The sequence below is a fragment of the Anabrus simplex genome, chromosome 3 (genome assembly GCF_040414725.1).
Source record: "Anabrus simplex isolate iqAnaSimp1 chromosome 3, ASM4041472v1, whole genome shotgun sequence".
NCBI lineage: Eukaryota > Metazoa > Arthropoda > Insecta > Orthoptera > Tettigoniidae > Anabrus > Anabrus simplex.
Window position 1 is genome coordinate 248336186 of NC_090267.1, and position 23620 is coordinate 248359805.

The 23620-nt window shown below is 40.1% G+C and overlaps 1 protein-coding gene across 6 annotated transcripts in view; it reads left to right on the forward strand.

Moving 5' to 3' along the window:
- The window catches only part of Jupiter (microtubule-associated protein Jupiter), a 398214-nt gene that overhangs the window by 238270 nt on the left and 136324 nt on the right, over positions 1-23620 (forward strand). The gene's annotated exons all lie outside the window — the stretch shown is intronic.

Genomic DNA, 23620 nt, shown 5'->3' on the forward strand with positions numbered 1-23620 from the left:
TAACATGCGGTCGAATGGGAATGAGTAGTGTCCTAGTTCCAAATCTTTCGAACTATTGGCGCCACTAGTCGATATTCAGTACTATAGCGCGTACAGATTTCATTCCTCCAAATGTAATCGAAACTAAGAAATAGCATTACGATAATCACCTCGTGGCATTCTGTGCGTCAGTGGTAATGTATACCTCTAGATCCCAAGATCGCGGGTTCAAACCCGGCAGAACTAGTCGGATATTTGTCCACTCGGCTCTTCTTGTCGTATGAAGTCGGCATCTAGAGGATCTCAGGTGACTCTACTGTTTACCCGACAAAATGTTTTAAAACCTCAGCCATAGTTCTCCCAACACACATCTGGTTTCTCTGGCAACAGAGTAAAATGGAACGTTGGAATAACACTCATGCAGCCTAAATGGCTTCAAATCAAAATATCTACACCTGGTGGCTAACGCCAAATAATAATAATAATAATAATAATATATATATTATATAATATATATTATATAATAATAATATATATATTATATAATAATAATAATAATAATAATAATAATAATATATATTATATAATAATAATATATATATTATATAATAATAATAATAATAATAATAATAATAATATATATTATATAATAATAATATATATATATTATATAATAATAATATATATATATTATATAATAATATATTATATATATATATTATATAATAATTATTATAATATTATTATTATTATTATTATTTTATATTTAGATTCATTCTTTCATGGTCCGTAACTGTAGACGTAATAATAAGCTCTTGGGATTTTGCCGTGTCGAGAAAAGGAAGTTCTTTATGTTCCCTAGAGAACTACTTCTGAAGACGCGAAGCAAAGTTCTCTGCGAAACATAAATAATTTAACCTTGTTTTCTTGACACGGCAAATGCCCAAAAGCTTACGTCTATATTGTTTTTTTAAATTTCCGCGTCGTACCTCTCTATTGAAATGTGCATCAAAATATGAGTGCCCAATTTGTACTGCTTGGGCTGTTTACCATTAAATGTGCTCATTTAGTATTGAAGCTTTATTTATCTCGCGGGGTATTCATTGAATCTTCGGGTAATGTTAGAACAAGGCGTATTCCGTTATAAACTAGTTTGCCGTTTTTGCCCACATTATACCACACACATTCTATATCTAGGTACGAAGGTGTGATTGCTGTCTGGAAGAATGATTACCTCGCACTGAGAAGGGGTATTTAAGTCGCCTTGACAAAGAACACTGCAATGTATTCGAAACGTCGCCAAACTGGACGGAATGTACAGAAAACACGGTTCAACCCGGAAAAATAAATAATTCTGTTTACTTTGGAAGCTTCACTTCTAAGATAATTTACTTGTTTTTATTTTTTAAAATGTAAAACACCTTATCACAGGGGGCTGAGCAGTTCATATGGAAGAGCACTGGCCTTCTAAGCTGAAGTTTGTGAGTTCGATCCCAGCTTAGTCAGGTAGTATTCGATACGCCAGCTTCGTGTCAGATTAACTGGCACGTAACGGAATCCTTTGAGACAACATTCCGACACCTCACCGTCTCAGAAAAAAGTAAAGAAATGCAGTTAGTGGGACTGTTTGACTGTTAGGTCATCAGCGCGAAAGACTGGTTAGATTTTCAAATATCACTAAAGGTTGAGCAGTTACAAAAGAAGCCGACGACTGCGCCAAAATGAGGCGAGTAGGCTTGATGTGGAGTGAGGTAGTTAGCCATTCTTTACTCATTGAGCCAGAACATTCTGTTGCAACACGACGGACTTTATTAGCTCTTTTCATATCAAGCACTAGTAGTGTTCCGAATGTCGTCTCATTACTCAGCATTACCCGTACCCCAGCAGCTTCCGTACTGTGACTGCCGCTAATAGGTCTGAAACTTCGGTTTTGTGGGACGTAAAACCAATAATTTTATTATCCCGTGCTATCTCGGAGGTCGAACAACATTGTGCGTGACCACCACCTGGATTTGTAGCGCCAAGGAATAGGTCTCTCTACCGCGAGTAAGCTCTCGCTCAGGATGCCTGATCAGTGGTTCATTGGTTCTTGGCTTACCTGAGGACATTGACTGGCGCCAGCGTTTAGGTTTGGATAAGGTAAGTTGATATTTATATGTAAAGCTGGAGTTTCCTGTTGTCTTTAACATCGTTTGAAGGGCATACATCAAGTGTTGGGTGTTCAATGAAATATTGGAGAGTTTAGGTGGGTGTGGTGTTTTTATTTTTTTTTAAAGAGTAGACTTGATCTCCAATATTTTCACTCATTATTTTATCATCTGGATTTTTAGTTGCTGTTACGTGTTATTTTTGATCGCTAATTGAAAACAAGAGTGCTTAGGTAAGGGGAAGAGGGTGATATAAATGCATTCAAAAATGCTCTTTACAGCTAAAGACTCGCTTGTTCTGATCCTGAGTCGCAACCTACGGATTGATAGAAAATATATATAGAACCTACGGTACAGTATTTCATCGATTAATATGTATAATTATTGGTCTCTTGATTTGCTCCGGATTCTATTCCGAGTAGTGTCTGGCTGATTTGCTGAAATGGTAAGAGCGCTTAAAGTTGACGGATTCGATTCCGGCTCAGTTTTCGAAGGTGCTCGAATAAAAGTCTTGCAGGGCCATATTCCAGCATCTCGATGGCTCCAAAACCCGCAAAGGTACTTATCGGGACGTAAAACCATTAACAAGAAGAAATGCTCCATGCTCGACATTTGCTCTTCTAGTTCCGTGAGTCTATAGTATAAAACAGACGATACTGTCGTATTATTATTCTTCTTATTATTGTTGTTGAATATTTAATATTTACGACCGCATTGTACTTGAAAAAGAACTTAATCTAAGGTCGTGTTGAGTTCATAACAACGTATGCCGAGGAGACATTAAGTACAGAAGAGTGACCAACCGAACACCAATGGGGTCCGAACTCATAACCTTCAGATTTGGCGTTGGATGCTCTATCGGTTGGCGTATGGTAGCCTCGGTTATATTTGTTCTGTTGGAAAGTATCTGAGCTGCTTCTGGCACAGATGTCAGAACAGCTGTAGTGTACGCGTTTGTTATTAATGCTTATTAATTATGCGGGTTCTGCCACTATGGCATGCGTTAAATAAAAGATTCGTTATTGCGAAGTCTCTTATTCATAGCATTCTTGAGATATTTTCTCTGGTAGGTGCTGACGATAACTGCAGCTTCAAGGTGGTTTGTATCCACTTCTTGTTAGCAGAAGTCTGCTGTTGTGGGAATGTGAAATTGGATTGCCCGAGATGATCATGTCCTACCGAGTCTCCCTGGAACCTTAAGAATGTTGACCTGAAGTGATGTTGGATTTCATCTGAAGGAGTATTTGGTACAGGGAATGTTAAAACGACTGCCCCTTGTTTAATTCTCTGTTCAACGAATAAGAAAGTGATTGCCTATGTCTTTATTAAAGATAATTACAGATTATGATGATTCCTTCCTTGCGGACGGATTACCTATATTAATCTTTCGTGTAAGCCACCGAAGCTCAGAGGACCACAAAAGGGGCCGGACGAAACATACGGTACCTGGTCACGAAGACCGTTTTGATGTCAAACTAGTGGGAATTTACATCATTAGGGACATACACCCCAGTCTCATCTTGTTATAGTTAAATTATAATTCGTAAGTACATCGTTATAATAATATTCGATTCCGAGACAAGCAGCAATAAATGCCTTTAGTGTCCCGTGTAATGCTACCATAACTCCACACTGCCCCAAACCTCGCCCACATTCACAAATAAGCACCATGGTCTAGGGCAGGGATTAGTACAGTTACTTTTCGCCTTGTTTGTTGAGGTTTAATTCGTGAGTGTGTTCTACAAATTTGACTAGTTTGAGATCTGAAGTCTCGTTACTTCCAGTATACCTACATCGTCCCTCTAGTACTGTCTAGTATTGGCAATACCTGACTGATGGGAATGGTGTTCGGTGTTCTGGGTTTATATCTCTAGCTTATATAGTGTGTTTTTAATTAAGAAAGGGATTTACTTGTTTCACGCACCCTCACTTCCATCTTTTCTATCTGGCCGCCTGTGGTCAGCTCTTTTTCTCCTCAGACCTCGACAGTAAAAGGTTTGCGAGGCGTAGGGAGATTTTCACATCCTAACCCCATTCAACTTTTTCCTCTGGTATGTGTTGAGAGGATGATTGTTCAGTTGTAGGCCGTGCTGCTTCTTACTGGAAAACAATCGCCACTGCCTGCGATTTGAGTGGTTTCGTTGTAATTCAGCCCTTGCTCAGCAGATGCTACTTGAGATCCAACATCAGTTACGTGGGGAGTGGAGGTCCATGTTAGAGTCCCGCGGGCGATGACAGTTCCCCAACTCTTTCGTCTTACGAACATACCCGAATGTGTTTTACGGCGAAGCTTTGTACAGTTATTTTTATTAGGATCTTAATGAAATATATTGTGTAATATGATTGTGATATTTTTCGCAAACTATATAAAATGGCATGTTGAATGACGTTATATTTGTTTGCTAAAGAAAGATTATTAAATACACGGTGGGCGGTTGTAAAGTAGGCCTGCAAGTGGTAACTGCTGTTCCGTAGTCAGACAGTTCTGCTCTCCGACCAATCAACCGAGCGACGGGGGGTGCCGATAACTCTACCGTATTCGGGAGACGGAGAGGGGCTGGTCCTCACCGTCGACTGTCCTTAAGAATAGTTTTCTGAGGTTTTCCAATTTTCTGCGCTAAGGCGAATGCCGGGACAGTTGCTAGTGGAAGCCACGGCCGCCAAACCCTTCACGTTCTCAGAGCATCTGCTTCGCCGTTACAAATCTTCCTGGGCTAAGAGACAGCGTCGCTGTCTAAGAGGCCCGCCTTCCCATTCAGGGGTGGAATGAAAACTTGTAGTAAATGCACTTGGGATTGAACTTTGCCTTGAAGATGTTCTTCAAAACCATTCTAACTATGAAGGTTCGAATGCGGTGGGTTAAGTGACGAATTACTCCCTTGAACATGGGGTAATTAATTGGCATTTCTGGGAATGATTAAAATAATCCTATTCTAATATTAATATGTATTCTATAATTAGGTGTTAGCAGCTTCACAATTATGTATTCTTATTCTTCCTGTATTTTTCTCTATTTATCGCGCTCGGCGTTTGATGTGGATTTGGCCCTATTTTATGGCCGGACACCCTTCTAGACACCAACCCTATGGAGGATGTATTCACTGTTGCCTGTTTCTGTGATGGTTGGGAGTATGGTGTGTTACATGTACAGTAGATAGTGGATTAAGACGAACACAGACGCCCTGTCTCCGAAGTATAGAAATTAACCATATGAAGTTCACATTCTCGGCCCGGTCAGGAATCCAACCCAGGGTCCCATGAATCAAAGGCTGATGTGCTGCCCATTTGGTCAAGGAGATGTAGTTTCACGCACTATAGTCATAACTCTGTAAGAAAGTTGCAGTAGGCATGTTTCCTTTGACCTAGTCAATTGTGATCGCCCCGTGTGAGCGTATTTACAACAGGTTCGTGCTACCTGCCTCGTGCGCACAAGTAACACACTAACGGGCATACTCTGCATCCGCTGAGCGTTGTGTGTGGGGGGGGGGGGGAGTCCTTCTCCCTTACAGTGATCTTTTGGCGCGGGTCGTTACATTTCTTTGAGATTAGCTTCACCTTTGAAGCAAAATTTTCAGTCACATTCGTTCAACTGTACGTCTCGTAGCTTCTTACTCGAGACTTATTCACTTAACAAGGTTTGAGTGCAATGAACTCGGCTTCGGTCCAATTGCGTCCCTCTGTACATCTTTTGCTAAGAGGGGAGGTGCTGATACGCAAGTTTCGCCGTTTTCTCTAGTGCATGCGTTCAGCGTGATCTGTCCCGTGTTTTTCTGGAATCTTCATTTTGAATCATATTGAGCCAGCATCCCTTAATTACTCATTTTCTATGCGTGGATGTGGCTATCAGTTACTTCAAGAAGTTGTAGGTTTAACGTGAGCCTGTGTAGCTATGGTTCCATAAAATTCCTTGGGTAATCTTTGAACTCTTTCATAGTCCATTCAACGGAGTTTAATCATGGCTGAAGGCACATACCAAGTAGAATAATTAAAATATTGACCTTAGTTAATTGATGTACGTATTGCCAAATACAACTTTGTCTATGACTTCGTGTTCGAACTCCACTGTCGGCAGCCAAAAGATGGTTTTCCGTGGTTTCTTATGTTTATACAATGCAGCTGCTGGGCCTGCACCTTAAGGTCACGGTCGCTTCCTTCCCACTCCTAGCCCTCTCCTACCCTATCGTCACCATAAGACTTGGCATCTGTTGGTACGTTGTAAAGCAAAAAAAAAAAAAGTTTGAAATGCCACACATCAAAGAACATTAAAACTGCTTGTTTGCGGTAATGCCCATTCGCTATAAGGTGGTGTTTTTTTTTTGTAAACGAGTTTGTAAAACATTTATGAAGAGAAGAGCCTCGGTTGCTCAGGCGGCAGCGCGCCGGCCTCTCACCGCTAGGTTCCGTGGTTGTCATTCCATGTAAGATTTGTGCTGGACAAAGCGGAGGCGGGACAGGTTTTTCTCCGGGTACTCCGGTTTTCCATGTCATCTTTCATTCCAACACACTCAAAGATAATTTCATTTGTCAGTCATTAATCATTGACCCTGAGGAGTGCGGCAGGCTTCGGCAGCCGGCACAGTTTTTCTCCTTGCCTCTGGATGAGGTTTCATTCCTGGCCCGGTCGAATGACTGGAAACGGTGTGGATTTTCATTTCTGACGTACTGGATCGTTCCGTAGCCTTTATCAATAAATCATTACAATACTTTAGACTTCTAAAGCGTAATTGAGTGTTCACAGTCCACTACAAATTAGATTTCTGGGTAGGACCTACTCTTTTACAGTTACCTTCTCACGAGCATTTCTTCGCATGCGACTTGAGCTATTTGTACAGTTTTCATTATGTTGAGTTACGGAAGGACCTGGCCAGAATGACAAAATGTCAACGATCAAAGAATTTGGCGGATGGCAGCGCAGGACAGAAATACCTAACTCCACCGTTGGGACTTCCTTATAGATGACAGTTTACAGTAATGTGACGGCTGCTTCGGCAGTTCGACTATCTAGACAGCGATTTCTCGCCTTTCAGAACATTTAAACACTCCACGTAGTAACGTGATCGAATTCGTCCATGCGTTTTTTTTTTTTTTAAATCCTATCATTAAATGCTCCAAACAGATTTTTCTTCCTGCCTTTATTTTCTATTTCTTGTCACCCTTTATCTTGGAAAATTGAAATAAATTTTTACTTTCTCATAATTTCCCTTTGCTTACCATGCTCTGCAGTCTCATCCAGACTTCATTGAATCAGCAATGCACTTAATACCGTCGGAATTAGCGCAACATTGTCAGTTTGCTTCTCAACATTGTTAAGCGCTTCATGAATTGTGTTGCCTTGTTTAGGTAAAACCTGGTGCTTGCGGTTCCGACCTCCCTTGGCAATAACTAAAATTGATCTATGCCTCGTCAATGCCGAAAGCCGCCAGAAGTACGCAAACAGTCTTAATGCCACACGACCGTTTCGAATTCGAACTGATAGCTTGTGTCGTGAGTTAGATGCGGCTGTCGGTGGTTGTTTTGAGGGGACTCCTGTTAAGGTACCTCCGTGGCTAGTCCTGCGGCCGGATATACGGCTAGATCTACTCTGTGGATGCAAGGTGAACACGGATGCTTCTGTTCATCGGAGGCGTTTCCAGAACTTCGTTCACCAGAATCCGGACGCGCGACGAGTCGACACTGACGATTCTAGTATGTTCTTTTGTTTTTGATGTTTTTCAAAGATCTCGCTTCCCAGTTCCTGTAGCATATATTCTGTGGAGCTCTTCGCCATCTTAGCTCTGCCAGTTTGCGCTGATTGACGAAAGATATCACTTTCTCGTGAGTATCGACTCAAGTTCTTTGTAGTCTCGGTACCTGTCTCGCGCAACACGCCGTGCTGTAGCAGATTCATGCCAGCCTGGTTGTGCGATGCTAGCACCAGAATCACTTCCGCGTGGCTTCCAAGCCACGTTCGGATTGCAGGAAATGAACTTGCGGATGAAGCTCCAAAAGAAGCGTAATTTTACCACCTAGACCTATGAACGTACCTGCTACGGATATTTCTCAGCTACCTCAAACTTGGCGTCGTAGGAATTGGAGTGGTTAGTTATCCGGTCTCCCAACGAGCTGAGAGCAATTAAGAAAACCACTGTCGTGTGGTCCTATTTCCGTCCTTCTCTGAGGGAGGCCGGAGTTTAGTGTAAGCTGAGGTTAGGTCATGAAAGATCTGCTCGCTACCTCCTAAAGAGGGAAAACCCCCTCCTCCTCCATTGTGTCCTTGTGATCCCAAATTCATCGTTGCACACACCCTCAGAGTGCATCGATCTCACAGGCCCTAGATGGAACCCCGACCTGCAGGAAACACTCTAACTCAAATTATGATTGCCGATGATGAGAATACTGCTATCGCCATTGGCTTTGTGTTCAGGAGTAAAGTGTTTTCGCCAGATCCGCTCCTCCAACTTTCAGCATTTCACTTCTAATCATATCCTCGCCGTCCAGGTTTTCAGTAGGTCTCCTCTTCGCAAGCTGGATCTCAATATTCTTATATTACTGGCCTTTTCGATTGTTTTCATGATAGTTTGGTATTCGGCTCTGTGGTCTTTCCTTTTGGCTTTGTTCACATATTTATCGAAGTTTGCATACCTCGGCAAACCTCTCTCGTTAATTGTGTTGTGAACATAAACAATAAAAAATATTAGTCACTGCATGTTCGAAGAGAGCTCTGTCACTTTAGTGTTGGCTACTGAATGCATGATTCGAAGCAGTGTATCGATTCATTAAAGTGTCCGAGTGAATCGATTCACAGGAACGGCGAGCTCACGGCACAGGATTTAGCTTACTCCCAGCGGACAGTGCTGAGTGGTGCGCTCACTGGACGTTGACGGGAAGCCGAGCTTCCGCTGCAGCGAGACATTCAGTGAGTCATTGCACACTGAAAGAATCGTATGCTATAATGGACTCTCGAGCTCAGCTCATTTGAAAATAATACCCATTTTCATTCACTGTCCTCTTCTCACGGAGAGGTTTAAATAATAGATGGATTTATTTGCAGTGTTAAAAAGGTAGTCAAAACATAATTCTGAAGTAGCTAGTAAGTACGTAAGCTATTAGGTTATACTGTTTATTAGTTTAATGAAAGTATTATAACTTAGTTGACATTTGAGAATTAAACTCGACTCTAGCCTGCCCTATGACTGAGTCATGCTCATGACCACTCAAAAGTACCTGTTTTATATTGGGAAGAACGGCTCAGTATTCTCTCAGTTCATATGTCACATCGTTGCACAAGACTTCAATCATATGTGGACAGACGCAATAACATAACCAACAGTATGTTGAATCAGAAAACCAGCGGGCTACTGTACATCTCGGGTAGCCTATACAAAATATGACTATTTAAAAAAAATCCTCAGCTGATAGAAAAATGCATATTTTAAAAATGACTGAGCTAGTTGTCGTGCGGTTAGTATCGCGTAGCTATGCGTTTGTGTTCGGGGGGGATGGTGGGTTTGAATCCCACCGTCGGCAGCCGTTAAGATGGTTTTCCATTGTTTTCCCATTTTCACACCAGGAAATGCGGGGAATGTTCCTTAATTCAGGCCATGGCTGCTACCTTCCTAATCCTAACCTTTCCCACCCTGCGTCGCCGGAAACCTTCGATGTATTAGAGTAACTAGCATTTTTTCTAAGAAAGGAGTTCATAGTATGGAGACCAGATGGCAGCTGCGAGCACTGAATGCTTTTGCTGCTGTCTTACCAGCACATACTACACAGATGCAGTAGCAGCGGTGACTAATGTGCCGTGAACCGGGTCACTGTATCGATTCAGTAACGTGAACGGAATCAAATGAATCGATTCAGTAAAATGAATCGAATGCCCCATCACTACGTCACTTAACGTAATGTGAGGTACTAGGAAAGAACATGCATTCGATAATTAGCACACTGATGCGTCTCCGAAAGAATGTCACTGGCGCTTCTACCGCGACCCACGAACTTGCGTAGTGGCCTTTCTTACAGTTACTGCTTGACACGTCACAAAAGACCCTGCGCAGATGCCAACTAAGAGGCGCGACTCTTGTTAGCGGTGAACTTACGATTCGCCATGCAGACACACCGGTCTGTTGACATCATCTTTAGTGAACTGCTGTGTATCGTCTTTTAATCGACTATACATATAAAGCAATTTGTGCATACTCTTTGTAATAAGTTGATGACTACTGTTAAATAATAAATAAAATCATGAAAAAAATATATAAATAAAATTACTCAAAAACTTAATAAAATTAATAAGCATAATTAACCGAAATGTCCGTAGTATGGGCGCCAGAGTTCACCATAATGGATCCCTCGAATTTAGATAAGAGCATGATAAACTTTATATCCCAGGGCGTGTACATAATGCTGCGTACTGGTACATCTGCTGCAGGCCTTACCTAACCTCCTGAAAACGACTAATTAGGTTGGAACTGCACCTAGGTTCATCAATAACACTGATTCTAAAATAGCTAACTATATTCTTAAGAAATTCCGTGCATGAGCACCTCATCAACATACAACATTATACATATAATACACACATAAAATATTGCTGGAAGACTCCATATTTACAACAACAACAACAACAACAACAATAATGAAAATCGTGGGAAAACGAAAGCGAGAACTAAGCTACCATTTGTAGATAGTCCGATGAACAATGTACATGTATGAAGATAAATACCCTTCACTGTCTCTATATCAATTCGACTTACAGATTCTCATAATCGGATGTTATCACATCACACAGATACTGTACCTTGTACTACTGTGTTCACATATTTTAACACTCGTTGTAAAGATATATACACACGTCTGTCGATCCTCAACATATAAATTTATGGAAAGTCTGATATAGCTTTCACCAACATATAATGCTAGGCCGCCACAAGTGCTACAATACTTAATGCGCAAGCACTCTCCACAATCAGACACTTTCCACGAACATAACAAGACTGCGCTCCACGAACGTTTGAAGTCCAGTCCATTGCAGCCGTGTCACTCCAGTACCGTGTATCAGCACCACTTCCTTCCCGTACAGTGCGTCAGTTGTAGTTGTAGTTGTCTTCCTTCTCGTTCCTTTACAATCACCCTTACAATGTTTCATTTACAATGTCTCATACCATGTTTCTCATAATGTTCTTGGTTGCCGCCGTATCATCAACCTTTATAGACATCAACATCCCCCTCCTCTCAGATGATACGTCTGGATTGGTGCTTGCCAGCCAATCATGGGTGGTCCTCTTCTCAAGACATGCCCTGAACTTCTCCTTCCTCCCAAGACAATAACAAACTCTGGGGTATATTCCATGAGTCACCAAATTTTCCTAATACAACAACAAGCTCATCTCATCAGGCTGGGATATATACATGACTCATGAATTTCCCGACACAAGTACATCACAACAAACGCTGGGGTAGCCATATGACTCATTCAAATTACCAGAGTTATTAAAGCAATGTTTTCCCACTCGTGCAAAACAAATTACTCATACCTACATATGTGGATATCTTCCAGCTTACCAATATAAATGGCAAAATATACGAATGAAATAATAATAATAATAATAATAATAATAATAATAAAATCGAATACTGACAATAATATCTCTACCTTCTACATATAATTCGGGGGTGTGATATATGTACTATCACATCTTTAAGTTTATCTCTTATCTTTTATTCGCTCTTATATACTGTACCTAGCGACTCTTAATCCTAGCGGACGTGCCCGCATTTCGTTTACAGGTAGTTCCCATTACGAACTACAGGAACACAGCGAGGTAGAGCGAAGAACTTCAGCGCGCAGATGTACCTGCGCAAGTACACAGCAACTTTATAAGGTCGATAGAATAGTTATGTGGTGATGTTCGTTTCATAGTAGACGTTTCGATAACAGAAGCGATGTTGGTAATATTTGTCATACATTTAAAATCAAAATTATCATGACGAATACCATATTGTTGTGAAATAAGTTTGCTGAAAAACAGCGACAGACAGTATAAAGTCCTTTACTAGTTAACTCCGCTATAGATGAAGAAACTATTTCTCGTTGCGCTCGCTTCACTTCTCCCAAGCAGCAATGTTGGCATCAAAGGTTCTTCTGTTCTTGATCTGATGGACCCTGTAATTACCAACGTGCGCGTTTCGCTATTTTCTCGTAGTGTGAAGGGTGTACAGCTGATTATGACAAAGAGCCGAATGATCTGTCTTTTTCCACCTTCAGCGTTAGAACTGCAAAAGCTCCTTACAGCGAAAGTATTTTTTCTTTAAATTGTAAAACTGTAGCTATCGGTCATAAATTTCAATTTGTGGAGAACACAGAGTAAATGCCAGTAATTAGTTGTTGTAATAGATTTATCGTTATCAAATACTATAATAATTAAGTTGAAGTACTGAATGTCTGACGAAAGGTAGGACCCATCATCTGTGTAATAGAAGAGATCATAATACGAATTCTCTTATACGGTATAATCCAGCAGATTATTTTTTTGAAAATTAGAATCTTAGGTCCTGTTATCGAAACTTGTGAACATTAAACTTAAATTCACCGCCTCCAGTTCCATTAGGTCGCAATGATTACTGTATACATGTTCAAGGGATTGGTACACATTGGATCAAGTGTAGATTATTTTAAGAAGTTTCACTGAGAGAGTCGGGGCGTATTGTTGCGATACATGTACCAAGACTTGAAGTAGGAGACAGTCATAGCATTAGCTCGGAATGGTAATAATAATAATAATAATAATAATAATAATAATAATAATTAAGTGCTACTGTGTGAAGACAATTTAATTCGACGTCATTTATGCTGTCTGAGTGTTAATTTTGACTTTCCGTTTTACTCTACCCGATGACAAGGACCTTTTTGAGCGATCTAGAACTGAATTTAAGTTTTGTCTGTTGAACTCGCCTATCTGAGATCTTTTAGATGCCGCCATCCTAAGACTTGGATTGACGAATGGTCATCTTTCGCGCCCTTTAAAAATCAGACTGCCCTACAGAGTATGAAACAACGATCTACTAAAGGAGCCAGGCTTTGGAACTACCTACTGTCGAACAGTTCATGTCAGTTCGGCGAAGATGGGGGTACATTCAACTGGTGATAATGTTTTCTCAGACTCCCGGAGAAAAATAAAATAGCAACAGGTATGCTTGACAAACTGAAACTCTCACGAAACTTCGATTTATGGTACGTGGTGACGAGGGTTTAGTGGTGTTGATTTACTAGCTGTAGGTATTCGATGTTTCTGAGAGGTTTATCAGACCGCTCGTCACAGAGTAATATTTTTAGTACGGCTGTTATCGTAGGAGTCAGGCGTGTTAGTTTCAAATTTTCAGTTATTTCAGACATTTGTGTGTGAATAAGTGTCATTAGTGTTTTATATCTACACTAGTGGAATTTATAATGCAGGAACGAAGAACATATTTTAGATTTAGTTCAAGTAGTCAAATATTACTGAAAGTAATTACTCTGTCGATGAAAACCTTCATGTGACATAATGAAAAGTAGATAATTGTTAACCGTAAAGCAATTACTGTAGTTATAAAATGTGAAATTTCTTGTTTTCCTATCTTTATTTTGAGGTATTAGAGATCGCACGTTACCGTTGGCGGTACGAACACTGCAAGTCACCGGTCAAGAGTTGACAGCATTGCTTGTGGTCAATTCAATAAAATTACCTGATACCTAGCAGTTGCTACTGAAAGGGCTTCCTTGTCTAAATAAATACATACATACATACATACATCAACCACTTAAATTTATATACACATACTCTCATATTGTCTGTGTTCAAGAGCATTGTAAATACTGTTATAAATTGGTTTAATAACGGACGGTTACGGTATTCAATGACTCTAATAAAATTCCATCGCTTGGGGCTGTAGCCTGTTTAGTGACCACCAGACCGCTTAGAGAAAGGCAGACACGTACACTCGGCTCTGGTTCTCGGTCATGGTCTTTGGGTGTGACCTCTACCTTGTGTTACTAACCGGCCTTCTGAGGACGTTCTGAGATCACAGAGCTGCTTTTAGGACCTCGATAATTCGCCAGGAATGCGATCTTCAATAATTGGAGCCGTGTGTGTGTGGGTCTTTTTTTTTAGGTGATAAGTTTAGTTACCGCGTTAGTATTCTCTGGTTTGAATCCAGACTCCATTTATGTTCCTGTAAATTAAAATTAATCTTTACCATTATCTCTATAGTAGGCCTACTACATTAAGTCTCTGACATGGTGTCTTGTATCGGAGCGTGGTCTGAGGCATCTTCATGTCCGAAGAAGTATTTTAAGTGAATTGTTTTATATTTGTTCGTAAATTTATCAGAAATTTGTATGAGGTGTTTTTTGTTTGTAGGAAATTAGCTGTTGAGAAGTGACCGCCTCGATGAAAAGACTTAGACTCGGTTGTTTACATCAAGGGCAAGTGAAGTAAGAGCAATCATGTTTCATCGGATTTAACCAAGCGTAGGAATTTTCGTTTCTGCAAGGACCTGGAACATGGATTATGGTTAAAAGATCTGAAGCCAGGCCATCTTCGTGTCTAAAGAAGGAACCCTTCCCAATCAACACCCCAGATATCGGTATTGAGCCTTAGTGGAGATGAAGTCCAGTTTATTCATGTTTTCCATGCAAAATTTCGGCTGCATATGACTACTGCATACCTGCCTAGTATTCCGGTTTTTCCGTAAAATGTACGGATTTTGAGTGTGCTTTACGGTTGCACGGATAAACAACGTTATTCTACGGATTTTGAATATCTGCGCTTGGTTTCGCTTTCAGCGGTGAAATTGGATTTGTTTGACTTTCTATGAAAATGAAAACCTACAACCTGTTTTCCAGTCATTGACCGGGTCAGGGATGGAATGAATGAAGCAGATATAGGCTATTAGTACGATGGGGTCGCCACTCCCAAAGTGTTGACTTTCGATAGTAGCTGGTAATAAGAGATGCAGTGTTTGAAATTCTACCAGTAAATGTATCGTTAATCACATTATCCATTATCACTGTGCTTTTGTCACCTGTTCGAGCTCAACTGCTACTTCATTCACTGAGATGTTCCCAAACAAGTAGCAGGCTGTGATTTTAAAGAATAGAAATTCGTGAAAAGTAGCAGGCTGTGAATTTATATAAAACTAGTAACTGCGTCGTGCTTCGTAACAGCTGTAAAGTCTTTGTGTGTGGGTGTGAGTAACATTGGCGGTAGTTATGAAACTTGTGGAATTGTGTGACGAATTTATTGGCGATTTAGTATTTTTAGTGGTGTTCGTAATGAATTCAACTAAGAAACGGTATTATCAGTCTTTAAGGCTGGCATATCCTGCTTAATTTCCTTGTTTTATACGATCACGGAAAGTGTTCCCAGTGTTCAGTGTAAACAGATAGCTGCCTCTGTGGATCCGTGGTAGTGTCGGCCTCCGAATCCCAAGATAGCGGGTTCAAACCCGGCAGAGGTAGTCGGATTTTTGAAGGGCGGAAAAAAGTCCATTCGACACTCCATGTCGTACGATGTCGGCATGTAAAAGATCTCTGGTGATACATTTGGTATTTACCCGACAAAATTAATTAAATCTCAGCCATATACGCCCAAGAGGGATCCGGTTTACTCTGTCTGCCATCTAGCGGACCTAGAGTAAAACGGAACGTCGAAATTGACGAACAGACAGCCAGATGGCGTCAAATCGAAATGTCCGCACACGGTAGCTGAGGCCATACGATTATTATTATTATTATTATTATTATTATTATTATTATTATTATTATTATTATTATTATTATTATTTATTGGAAACAGATGAGCACTCATCAAGATGTAACTTTGTGTATTTCATTTCAGGGGTGATCTCAACATATATATGACTTGTATTAGTATTGTTTATAATCTACCGCCTTACCGCCCTTTTTCATTATGTCTTAAGACTTTGCGACACATGTGAGTGTTGTTCAAAATTTTCCGTTGTAGGATCTTCCGGATTTCACTTTTTGAAAGTTGGCAAGTATGCTACTGGTTTCGGAGCGCCAAGAGGAAGGGCAACTTGACCACGGTATGTTAAGGACATAAAAGTATAACAAGATACATTGTTTTTTTTTTAAGTTGTTTGCTTATTGAAATATGTGGACCCGCAAAATTTTATTCTGATAAAAATGTTGCATTATACCGTAACAAATGGGATACTCTTGAAGATGATTTTCAGTCTTTTCCCGTATTCACACTAGGCAAATTCTGCGGTTGTACCTTAATTCAAACCGAATTTGGCTACATAATACATCCTAACTAAATTACTAGGTATGAAGGCACCGAATATCAAGGTACCTTTCCAGGTATTGTATTTAGCAAAATTATTGTTCGGTGAATGCAGTAAATATTAAAAGCAAAACTTGAGTTTACACCATCAACAGCGAATGAAACGGGTACGGGTACAATCACCCTGCTCAGTGATAAACTCCTTTCACAGTAAAAGCATAAAGAAACATTTATCCAACCAGTCAGGTATGTCAGTGGAGTAGCCTAACCTACAAGATGCATATTTAATCAGATTTACATATCATAGGCCGATGACCTAGATATTAGGCCCCTTTCAACAAGCATCGTTCATATCTTGGGAGACCGAACTGATAATGGATATAGATGAGCATTTTTTTTTCTTGTAAGTCTGCTGTTTGAAGTATTTGTAAAGCTAAATCGAATAAAATTCGGAATTGTTAATGCGATATATTTCTTGAGTGTAATGTTAAAAGTGGTACCTTGCTGATCAGCGTCTTCATACCTAATAATTGAATTAGGATTTCTGATTTTGCCAAATTGTACTTCGGTGTAAGAGGGACAGTAATTATGCTGTAATGTAACATATGTTGATACTATCAATGTTTTACTAGTCCACGCAAACAGTCATAAAAACAAATTGTTGCACTTTTACATCTGTGGTCGAGTTCTTCCTCACTGTGCTCCGTACTCGAATCAGAATTACATAAATCGTTCTATATTCTCATTCAGAAGTAAAAGTGCATAGTCATACGCATCTGAATTTTTGCATGGAACCTTGAAATAAACTGTACTTTCTCTCCGCAAAGGCTCATCTCCATATGTGAGGTGTCTTTTGGGAAGGATTACCTTTAAGAATGATGGAGTATTTTACGCGAATGAAACTGCTAATTGTAATTGTTTTAGTTGTTTCATGGCACAGATAAAAGTTTCTATCCACCAAGTGCGGCCAGTATCCAGTTTTCGGGAGACAGTGGGAACCAACCCCACTGTCGGCAGCTCTGAATATGGTTTTCCGTGGTTTCCCATTCACACCAGGCTGTACCTTTAGGCCATGGCCGTTTCCTTCCCACTCCTACCCCTTTCCTGTCTCATCGTCGCCGTAAGACATGTGTGTTGGTGCAACGTAAACAACTTGTAAAAAAGTTTCTTTCCCTCTTTGATAGTGATTGAATTTGTCTGCTGAAACATAACTTCTGTTTTATCTGCTTATTGAAACTTGTTTTCATGTTATGAGCTAGTCTTTTAATTGGTTTAGACAAGCTGACCTTTGCGTTATCTTGCTAGAATTTGGTCGAAATAAGTATTTCAAAATATAGTTCTAAGAGTTGCTAATGTTTAATATCATCTTCTCCCGACGTTAATCATGGTGCTCTTCTAAATTGTTGTCTTCTGTCTGGTATTAAATTTATGCGCTGTGACAATTGACAACACTGCCGAACTCTAATCAAAATTGCAAAAATGGTTCTATATCCTCATGCAGAAGTGCACGTGCATAGTTTATAAAATAATGTTGCCTCTTTATCCTGGAGGTCAACTTTGCATATTAACTGTTTTGTTTTAGACATTTCGGCTCCCGCGACTGGTGCAGTCCTAACATGGCAACTCTTGTTGTTGCGCATCTCTTTTTGCATGTGCAGTTTGTTCCAGATCATTAGTAAAGGGTGTAGTAGAGGTTTTATATTGGCCTTTCGAATAAAAATTACGTTCAGAACAAAGAACATCAATCTTATTGTATTGTGTATGAAGACGTTACGAAACAGAAGTGGAAAGGATTTGGGAGGAGCTGTGATTTCTTAGAACAATGTTGGGGAAGTACAGTTTGTTACAACAAAGGCACTCTTTCGACACTCGGAATAGACCTTGAAACAACAAAAGGTAATCGGTGCAGGTTATTTAAGCGCAAGAAAATAGTTTTGTAAAAAGAAGTGAAAACTAGAATGGATCAACTCGTTTTAGGATAGCTTTCTGCTGCAAAGTTCCTTGTTCAGATTTCGGAATATGTGACAAATTCACTCATAGGAAATATTTTTAAGACACAAACCAGCGTGAAGATAGTGGAGCTTGTCGGTGTGTTTAGAATAGAATATAGTACATTCAATTCTGTGGAAGTTTTAGTTACAGGGTTCAATAATGATTATCAGATTCTATCTCTTTCGTTTCAAAGTATTCGAGTAAACGGTATTATTTAGTCTGCACTTGCTAGGAGAGCAGTCTTCACCTGATTTATATTAAAATCCTGATTTAAGATTTCGTAGACCTAAAATCTCGCTTAGTGTACTGTATTCGAATAATAATATTAATATTAACAATAATCATAGTTATTATTTAAAATTCGAAATTAGTTCCACTCGTCGAGTGCACGATCTGGGAAGACCCATTTCCTCAGGCTTTTGTCACCAGCTTTCCGCTATCCGCTGAGGATTGTATCTGTGAACAAGAGAAAGAGATAGCTGTTACATGTGTGATCTTATTCTGCACTGGACTCTTCATTTTCTTTGTTGCTCTATCGTAATTAAAATAAATAGAATTTCATGTAATAAAGACTGCAGTTTAAATCACTAGAATCAGATATATGCACCGCATTATATTCTTACAGTAATATACTTCACGAGAATGACGTGAATTGAGAAAAGACAGGCCAGATATTTCACCCATCGTTACCTGATTACCAGAGCTTTCGCTTGCCCAGAGATGGTTGGTGGTAAATCTTATTGCGACGAATTACACACATCGTGTACCATCGTACTATAGTTGCAAGCCATCCTCCAGTCGTCTCATGATCACTTACTTTTCAAATAGTTCTTTGCAAGAGAGTCTGTTCGAACCCCACTGTCGGCAGTCTGAAAATGGTTTTCCGTGGTTTCCCATTTTCACACCAGGCAAATGATGGGTCTGTACCTTAAGGCCACGGCCGCTTCCTTCCACCTCCCAGTCCTTTCCTATCCCATCGTCGCCATAAGACCTATCTGTGTCGGTGCGACGTAAAGCCACTAGCAAAAAAAAAAATCTGCCATCTAGGTGAACACAAAGAATTTTGTGTAGTATATTTATTAAGGGGAACGGAAGATGTCGGCCCAGAATCTTGGTTTGGTTTTCTTTTGCCCTCAGCTGCTCTTGAATGTTGCAAAAAAAAAAAATTACATTTAGGTATTAAATTATCCCTTGAAATTTATATTACGTTAGTTGATACTTTCGTGGCATCTTATTTTGATTTTTACATTCTTTTTTACACTGCTCTTTTCCGTTTTGGCAACTACAGTATTTAGGTTTTAGTCATAAAAATGAGTTATGTCTATCTTAACCCGGTGTGACCAGACTAGCGCAGAGCAGACCTGCCCCATAGAGGGAGGGAATTACTTCCTGTACACGGTGCCTCCCAAAAACAAAGACCGGACGCATTGTCATTGTTGGGGCTGTGTAAGCGGGTGCCGCCTTCTCCCGTGCTACCTCGTGCTGTCTCATCTTAGCCATGAGTTGATCAAGCCTCCATCGATAAGAGATGCACTACTTAAAAGTATGGGCTTTCCTTGTCTGGAGGGAAGACGTGTTGACACGAAGTGGACTTGTACGCATACCGTGTAACCAAGGGATTCGAGTCGAGTCTGTTCGCAACAAACTTCTTTAGATTCTAATATAAGTAACGTAAAATTCGCAATCGGCATTCGAACCACGAAGGCAGCTCTGATGTTAGTTGTACGAAGCCGCAAATAGTTGACGTACAAGGGTGCGAATTCATTAAAATATTGACTGTTTTACTTCATATTTTGTTTCATTCTTGTCAGGATAATTTGATACAGGTTACAATGTGTATCTTCTACTTTTACTTCTTCCTAGTTTTTGGGTTGGCACTTAGTGTGGATTCGGCTCAGTTTTACAGTTGAATGCCCCTTTTCGGGAGAGATGAGTAATCACAGTTAGGTTTTTCTGTGCTGGTGTATGTAGATTTTTATGATTGTATTAAGACAAAACACAAATACCTAGTCCCCGAACCAGAGGAATTAACCTCACGCAGTTAAAATTTCTGGCTCAACTTGCAACCGAACCCAGAGCCCTCTGAACTCGAGGGACATGACTGATCTTTCAGCCAAGCCTGACACCGTGCACCTTTTCCGAGGCTAAATTTACTGTCGATTGAAAAAAGAAACTTAAAGTAGCTGAGCAATGGGAATACGCAGTTGGAGCAAGCAGTGCTTTAACGTATTATCATCGTTGAAGTATAACTAGAGAAATCTAAACGATGTTTTCAAAATGTAATGTGCTGATCTCACAGCTGCAATCGGCGGTATTCTGTGAGGTGAAATTTCTTTGCAGACGAAATTAGAGTTTTACGGCTCCGTTCTCGAGTACATTTTGTTGTACGGCACGGAAAGTTGGGTGGATTCAGGACACTGTAAACGCTTTCCGGCTCCATGGCTAAATGGTTAGAGTGCTGGCCTTTGGCCACAGGAGTCCCGGGTTCGATTCCCGGTAGGGTCGGGAATTTTAACCATCATTGGTTAATTTCGCTGGCACGAGGGCTGTGTGTATGTGTCGTCTTCATCAACATTTCATCTTCATCACGACGCGCAGGTCGCCTACGGGTGTCAAATCGAAAGACCTGCACCTGGCGAGCCGAACATGTCCTCGGACACTCCCGGCACTAAAAGCCATACGCCATTTCATTTTACTGTAAACGCTGTTAAAGAGAGTCCATGCTGAAGAAAAGTGCCTATGAACAGGCTACAGTGGTGAAGTCATGTAAATCTTAGGAAGAATAATGGATTCAACCCTGGAGGGGAAGAGAAGCATTCATGATCGTCCATTCACTGAAACTAGTACTTTGAGCTCTAAAATGCATAAGGTTAGAATGTGAGATAACACGAATGGCTGAATTCTCTTTCGCTGATTTACACACCAGTTGTAAAGTATTCAGAGTACTCCCCTGTTAATTCAGTATTTTAGCCTTCTACATGTGTTAACCTAAGATGGTAACTAAGTTGTGTATCAGCTGCCTGACTTCTGATCACCAATCTTCATGAGATAACTCAGTGAGTCCAGGATATTTGTGATATAGTTTGAAATCTTTTACACTAGTGACTCACGTTTCGTAATATACTGGCTCTTAGAATTACACTTACTTGATTGTACTATATGTGTTGAGTAGTAGCATTGCACTTATTTCTATCAGTTTAACGTTGTCTAAACCTACCTAAATATCTCCACACTTCCGAGTTGGCACAGTCCGGTGGTATTAGAAGGTGCTCAAATACGTAAACCCCGTGTGGGTAGATTTGCCGGCTTACAAAATAATTCTGTGGTACAGAATTCCGGCACTTCGCCTCCGAAAACCGTAAAATGTGGTTAGTTGGAAGTAAAAGCAATAGCATTACAATTTTCTCCACACTGTAGTAGTTAATTTCATAGTGTTGGATAAGGTGAATTTTTGTTTATTTGTAGGTAAGGAAAATTTGCTAGCGATTGTAATTAGTGCCGTATGTCTAGTCAGCGCGACTCTTACACCTGCTTATGGAGACGGATTGGTTTGAATTCGATTTTATGTTGGTTGTCCCTGTAATTTCCATGGTGTCACATTTAATGCTGACATATCGGTAATCTTTTTTTTTCGGGCACCGCCCTTATTTGCAAATGAAAATTCCATTAATAGAATATAGAAAGGACTGGGCTCTGCAGTAATACATTATATCAAAGTAACGCTCACTCCTGCAGCTGCATATTCTTTGAATATTTTTTATGATGTAGGGATTGCTTATTTCATTTTCTGTTCTGTTTTGGAAAGGTTTAAATTCAACTCCAATGGCAGTTGAACGTCAAAAAATAAATCTCAACCCTATTTTCATAGTGCCTGACGTCCGGGATACATGTACTCACGGATCGAAGCATTCCTCTTATTTTTAAGATTATGCCTACGTTTGTTGTTGTTTGAGTCATCAGTCCATAGACTGGTTTGATGCAGCTGTCCATGCCACCCTATCATGTGCTAACCTTTTAATTTCTACGTAACTATTGCATCCTACATCTGCTCTAATCTGCTTGTCATATTCATACCTTGGTCTACCCCTACCGTTCTTACCACCTACACTTCCTTCAAAAACAAACTGAACAAGTCCTGGGTGTCTTAAGATGTGTCCTATCATTCTATCTCTTCTTCTCGAGGCTAGATAATATGGGAAAGCTATGGCCTTAACTATTATCTGTATTACGACTAATAACGCCCTCTTTATGCTATTATTGATGCACTAGTTGTGCTTCTGTCTCTTCGCACAAGCTGGGGCAAAATTATAAATTAGCTCCGTTTTCTCGCAGCTTAAATACAGATTTTAATAAAATATCGTAGTCTACACGTAATGTCATGCTCTAAAATGCAGGTGAAACCATGTTCGGCTTGTATGCCTAATTTGCGATCACTTACATATGAGGCATTTCAAATTTTACAAATACCGTAGTCTGAGAATATATTATTTTCTCGCCAAGTTCATTTTCTAACAATAATAATGTTAGAAATCCAGTGTGTGAATATGTTCGGATTCAAGTTTATCGAAATAGCACGTAGAGACTTTCTGTTAGTTTTCCGATGGGTCACAGGTGGCTCCTCTGATCACGTAGAGGAACTGCAAGTCGAACGTGATTCACGATTGTATGATTGTGTTCACTGACCCCTGCGTAAGCCAACGCAGGCTATCGTGCATATACAGTACGGTATTGTTTGGTACTCTCACACCGTACTTTCTCTACAATCTTTTGGGATCGTGAATATTACTTATCCTCTTGCATATTTTTACATGATCCTTCTGTTTTGTTTGCCGCTGTAGCCTATTTACGAGTACAGCGTACGTTATAAGTAAATTAGTTTCCTCGTCCCGAGAGGGTTCTGCTCTTTTCAGGCACACTGCTGATGTGGAGATGTGCATAGTACGTTAATGATCGTGCAGTTATGGCAGTTGTATCTGGAGATTCCTTCACATCTCGCTACTGCGTGCTAAATTGAAGCTACTTTTCTACTAGACAGGTTTCGGTCCATTTAACTCGGTGAAAGCTCGGACATGCTACGAAATTTGGTGAGCGTATCCAGAACTGACGTAGGGATAGTAACGTTTCATGTCATATAAGAAACCTTTTTAACATAAAAAAGGTAAGTTTTGGCATCGCACTTTGCCACCGTATTTTATTTTGAATACAGAATTGTTTAAAAATTGTCCGTAGGTGAAAAGTGGA